At 34.9% G+C, this 6,149-nt stretch overlaps 1 long non-coding RNA gene across 3 annotated transcripts; it reads right to left on the minus strand.

The window, feature by feature from the left end:
- Window positions 1-841: 841 nt before the first annotated feature.
- On the minus strand, window positions 842-5,947 carry LOC107761394 (uncharacterized). Of its 3 annotated transcripts, none has more exons than XR_001642590.2 (4): window positions 5,740-5,947; window positions 3,909-4,938; window positions 3,607-3,810; window positions 842-1,039 (listed from the first exon to the last, which is right to left on the minus strand). It is a non-coding gene; the product is annotated as an uncharacterized LOC107761394 (long non-coding RNA). The 3 variants fall into 3 exon arrangements; XR_001642591.2 differs by having other exon boundaries at window positions 3,909-4,150; window positions 4,465-5,930; XR_001642589.2 differs by having other exon boundaries at window positions 3,909-5,925.
- Window positions 5,948-6,149: the final 202 nt, after the last annotated feature.

A 6,149-nucleotide genomic window follows, 5' to 3' on the forward strand; every position in this document is an offset into this window, starting at 1 on the left:
TATCACAAATCCAGATTCACACTGCTGCTGATATCTCCCCACAACCTTTTCACACTCTACCCGCCAAAACCACCTCATATCCCACTGTTTTGGCCACTCATGCTCTTGTAGCTCCTCCTCCAACTACTTTTCCTCGATCCTCTAACGAGACTATGTTCAAAGTCCCCGATGCCCAACACTATGCTCCAGAACCAACTTTCAAAGTCTTGGATCCATACTCTCACGCTCCTCATTTTGAACCTCCCGGTGAAACTGAAATGCCTGCTAAGACAGTGGAGCAAAATGAGATATCCAGGAAGGTGAAAATCTTAGAGTAGTCTTTAAGAAACATGCAAGTGATAGGGAACCAAATGAGCGTGGCTTATAAAGACTTTTGCTTGTTTCCTGACATCCAACTGCATGCAAGGTTTAGAATGCCAAAGTTTAACTTGTATGATGGGTGAAGATCCAGTAGCCCATCTGAGGGGTTATTGCATTGAAATGAGAAGTATTGACTGGGGCAACCTTGCAATGGTATACTCATCAAGATACCAATAAGTGGCAGGCATGGGATGGCATGGCTCAAGATTTTATTCGACACTTTCAATACAATATAGACGTTGCCCCAGACCGCTCCTCCCTTTCTAATATGGAAAAGAAACCGGAGGAAAGATTTAAAGAGTTTGGGCTCAGATGGAGGGAACAAGCTGCTCGGGTCATTCCCCCGATTTGTGAAAAAGAAATGGTTGAGCTTTTCCTACAAGCCCAGGGGCCCGCCTACTTCAGTCATTTGATCCCGGCCTTGGGTAAACCTTTCAATGAGGTGGTAAAAATGGGGGAGATGGTAGAAGAGGTAATCAAGTCAGGCAAAATTATGAGTTATTCTGCATTGGACACTACAAAAGATATTCAGAACATCTCAGTAAGTTTGTTTGAAGCAAATAGCTATTGTCATTATATAACTAATCCTAACAAATAATAGTCTTCAAATAATTTCTGCAATGCTTCATCATTTTGAAATCTTCCACCGGCTAAATTATCGATCATCAGACTGTATGACCTGAAATTACAAAATAACTATGTCAATAGATGAAATATAATAGTCTTCAACTGGGATGTTTATCGAGCAAACATTGCCCCAAGATAAAGTTGTTTTATTGTAGAATGACAGTTCCATTTTTTCTATAGAATAAGACATAACAAATCCGATTGAAACAAATCAAACTGCAATAGTATAGATAAGAAGTAAATGAGAGGAATTTTCAAGATATCAAGCAAATCAGAAAAAGATTTAAGCTTTCAAAAGTGTGCAAGATCTCCAGGGCAATAAAGGTGAAAACCACTCCAACTGTTTCTCATGTATTGCGGAAATGCATGTCAAGGTAGAGAAGAACCTTATCCAGGCACCTAGCCAGTACTTCTGTCCAATCCTTCAGGTGAGAATTCAAATTCCAGGAGATGACCTGCTAATTTGTAAAGTCCTTTTCTCTACTAATATGCATCTCATTCTACTTCCTTGTCTATTATCACGCCACATCTTTGCAAGAAGTAATGGAAAACCCACATATAGCAGCTGATCGCTTTACATATGAGCATAGACCGGTGAAGGCATAGGTTAACATACATAACATGTCACCTATGATAAAACAAAGACTGCAGAACAAGATGCTTATCCCAAACCACACATTACGCCTTGCCATACAAGATTGGAAGTCACATTTGTTATGTGTGCATATATCAAGCCAATAATAGTTCTGGAGAACAATAAAAGGGAAGGAGTAAAGTGAAAAGAACTTGGACATATATTATATTTTGTTGGAGAGGTGTCTCGAGAATAACAACTGGTTCTAGTGCTTCTACAGGCCCTGTTGACGCTGCTGTTGTTAGGGGTTCTCAGGTTTTGAAAAATGCAACAATACCTATGGTTGATCGAAATTTAACTAGGACTTCTATAACTATAGATGTTGAGCAATACGATGCAGCTGGACAGCTGATCACTAAGGAACATGAACAATCTAAGATACAACTATCAACATATGGGAAAGAGAAAAAATGGTACTCTCAATATATACAGCTGGACAGCAGGTACTTGATGCTCCGACTCCTAATGGGAATCAATCTCAATCATCTACTGAACAAGCTGCTGATTTGAAGGATCCTAAGGAAATAGATGGTACAAAGGTTTTGGAATTTCCTACTGAGATTATTGTTCAACAACAGTTGGTGCATGTACATGATCAACCAACTATTGTACCTGTTGAATTATTTGAAAAAACGGCAGGCTCTAAAACTACAGCTTTGAATAGGGTTTCTCAGGTTTGCGATGGGGAAAAGTAGGTTTCTAAAAACCCTACTGCTGATCGTGTTTCAGATCAAGGATGTACTCAAGTTTGTCGAGGTAATGAAGCTGTGCAGCAACTTAATAATGGACTGGGGTAGATTAACACTGTGACTGAGGCAACTATTGCACGTGCTGAACTAGTTGAAAACCAATAGGCTTTAAATCTAATGTTGTGCATGATGAGAGGCAAGAACTTGAATGTGTTGATGTTTTGAATAGTGTAGCTGTTACAGGTGATAAGACAATGCTTGAACAAGCTGAGAACTGTCCAAATAGTCCACTGATCAGGCCATCAATGTTGAAGTTATACTCAGATAGTTGGGGTGCCTCTACCGGCCCAATGAGCCTATCGACTGATCAGGCTCAGTGAACTCAACTTGGTCGGTTGGCCACCTACCTAAAAACCACATGCTGCCTGGTGCAATTGCTCTAAGGCCTTTATCTTACTACCTTCATCCCTTTACTCTATAAGAAATCTAAATGATTTCTTTATTCTTTTTCTGTGGCGAATATTTTAATTCATTTTTTGCAGAGATGTCCATGGTTTATCTTCAAGGAAAGACAAGATAATCACAGTGGTCATGATTGTTCAGGCTGTTGTGACAAGCTTTATTGCTATTGCTGCCAACATTTACAATCTGGTTTGAAATAGTACATAATGACCTAAAAGTCATATTTTAATCAGAGGAACTTCCAGATGATGTACACAAAATATTGGCTAATGGTAATCAGGGTGCACCATAAACAAACAACTATTCAAACTCCAACATATTAAAATAGTGTATCCTAATTCCATCAATGATTTCCTTGCCATTTTATTTTGATTGTCATAATTCAAAATAATATCTAAGATATAGCCAACCATAGCACATTATGGGAGGTGTGAAAAATAATATCTCCATACACACTAAAGTTTTAGTCTCTTTGATATCATAAATTTGGATTTAAACAACTCCATAGCCTTCACTTTGGTCCCAAGTTTGCAGTTTTTAAGAGACAATATGGCCTAAGTCACTATGTTCTAAGCTGTTATCTCAATCTTAGGTTTTCATCATTGTCATCTGAGAAGTATACTAAGGCAATTAAAGCTGAATTTTGTTTTTTCTTATATTATACAATTTTAGTTATATCTCACGCAATCAAAATATTAGGCAATTTTTTGTAACATGAGGTTCATGATTCTAGTGACAACATAAAAGTAATATCTAATTATTTATACATAAAACTAACAAAAACAATCACACAATAAAAATTAAATGTGTATTTTAAAAGTATAAAATTGATACCTTCGCTTTATCAGAAAGCCAATAAGAGACCAGATTGGTCCATTGATCTCGTGGTACACGACTTGGTTTATTTCTTAGCAAAGCATCTTTCGTCTTATATTTTGTCGTATACACATTTTTCAAGTCACATTTGTAATCTTTCCATTTTTTTCATGTTGACTTTATGACATATGCTTCTCCACGAGTTGGGATAGATAACTTCTTCTGTGAAATAAAAGAAAACAATCAAAAGATAATATCATGTATAATAAAATAATATATTATTATATTCACACATCATAAGAATAATAATAACTCCATACCTTCACAAACTCCACCAGTTTCTTCTTTTCATCTTTGGCAAAGTTTCTCCAATCATCTATGGTTAGAGGTGTTAGTTCTGGAGTTCTAGCGATTATGCCTAGAAAGCTAGCAAGCTTTCGACCCTCTTTTCTTATGGGTTGGTTACGATTATTGAATTGTATAGCAATTTTATTCCCTAGTAGCAGTTTCCAGATATCTTTTAATATTATGGGTCCACGAACCTTTCTTTCCACTGAACTACCTGATTTGAAAAGATTTAATGATCATCAAATCCATATAGAGAATGGAACAATTGCTTTCCAAATTAGTGCAGCATCTTCTATTTTTCTTTTAATCTACTATAAGATGTTATCACCAAAAAGTCTCAAGGATAGCAAAATATACTACGGAATAAAAAATTTAAGTGGTATATACTTCTGTAGTAAGAGCATGGGAGTGCAGGACGCAACCAACATAAAAATATTTATAGAAAATCTCAAGGAACAATAAAAATAAGAACAATGTACCACTCAGTAAATGAACTAACATGTCCAGTAGATAAACAAAAAGTATTACCTGATTCATCATTCTGTTGAACCTTAGTATCGGTAGAATTATTCAATTCATTAGATTGAATATCATGTGTTTGTACTTGAGATCAGTTCTGACCATTCATCAATTGTTCAATATAAGGTTATGCATCTGCATCATCATGTTGTTTAATAACCATCCTGTTTTCACCTCTAGTTCGCATAGCTCCTTCTCCAAAATAAATTAATTAACAAGCTACAATAACATGTGAAAGTGGACAGAAGACAAAAATTGTATCTGGAGGTTGTCAAAATTACTGCCACTCAATCAAAATTTTCACATAATCCACTAATAGAGATAGATACTTGAGCTCAAAGACAATTTACATTAACATAAAAGATGATAATAAGGCAACAATTATTTTTGACAAGGATAATCCAAACGAAAAACAGTTTGTACAATAATGATTCATGAACTCTGATCACATACCTTAAGTATAAATAATTCAAAGCAAACCAACTGTCAAAATTATGGAGCAAAACAAAGTGTTAACAACTAAATGATTTAACAAGTAATATTTATTTCAAATTGAAGGATTTAGACCCAACCAGTTATCTTTGGTCAATACTTTAATTTAATAGTAACTTTTCATCAATTTTTGTGGCAAAATCAGTAAAAGATCACAACAAAATGCAGGTAAAATTGAGACTATACTCTCACCAAAACAAACTGAAAATATTTCCACAAGATTATGATAACACAAGTTTATGGTCTATGACTTCACAATAAATTCCAGAAATAAATGCAAAGAAAACCCCCCAATTTTTTTAGAGAAAAATGAAGGGTTTTTCCAAGGGAATTTCAAAAAGAGGAAAAGCTCTTAATCTAATAAGATTCAGAATCCCAAATTCACAAATTCAAGAAAAAATTCCTAACTATAGCCAATACTCCACATGAACAAAACTCATAAACATATCAAAACGATACAAATATTCCAATCTTCCCAAATAACTCCAAAGCCAAAAAACTATTTTTACAAAATTTAGTTATTTTGCGCGTAAATTGGTCCAGATGCCATGATCATTAAAAAAATTCAAATAAAAAAATCAAGAAAAAGAAAAAAATACATATACTTTGAGCTGAATTTTAAATGAGTCTTGCCGATGAATATATTGAAATTGAATATGAAGAAGGAACAAGAAGGTATCAAAGATGGCCTTTTGTTTTATTTGGTCAAAAAAGATTATGGCGACTTCCAATTTTGAATCATCCAATTGAACCCTAAAGATAGAAATAAAAATATAAAGAAAGACAACTCACCAGCAATTGTTATGGTGGCGAAGAACTTTGGTTGCAGAGAGCCACCAAATTGAGAAGATACTTTCTGTGATTTAGAGCGTAGTTTTTTTTCCTCTTGTTTGCAATCTTTAGGGTAAATAAAGTGCTAAAATTTAGGCGCGAGGGAAAAGAAAAAATTGGAGGGAATATGAAAAGTAAAAATAATTATTTTAGCGGTTTTTCCTCTTGACTGGGCGCTAATACATACTAATTAGCAGCCAATATTCATTAGCCAGTAATATTTGCCTTCCGTAAATAAATTAGCGGCAATTGTCTTATTGCCGCTAAATAATTGCCGCTAAGGAATTTTTTTGTTGTAGTGGTAACTCCATCAAAAGAAAAAGAAAAGAATCAAATTCACTATTTTAGAAATTGGGGTAAAGTTTTTAGAA

The sequence above is a fragment of the Nicotiana tabacum genome, chromosome 18, assembly GCF_000715075.1.
Source record: "Nicotiana tabacum cultivar K326 chromosome 18, ASM71507v2, whole genome shotgun sequence".
In the NCBI taxonomy this organism is placed as follows: Eukaryota; Viridiplantae; Streptophyta; class Magnoliopsida; order Solanales; family Solanaceae; genus Nicotiana; species Nicotiana tabacum.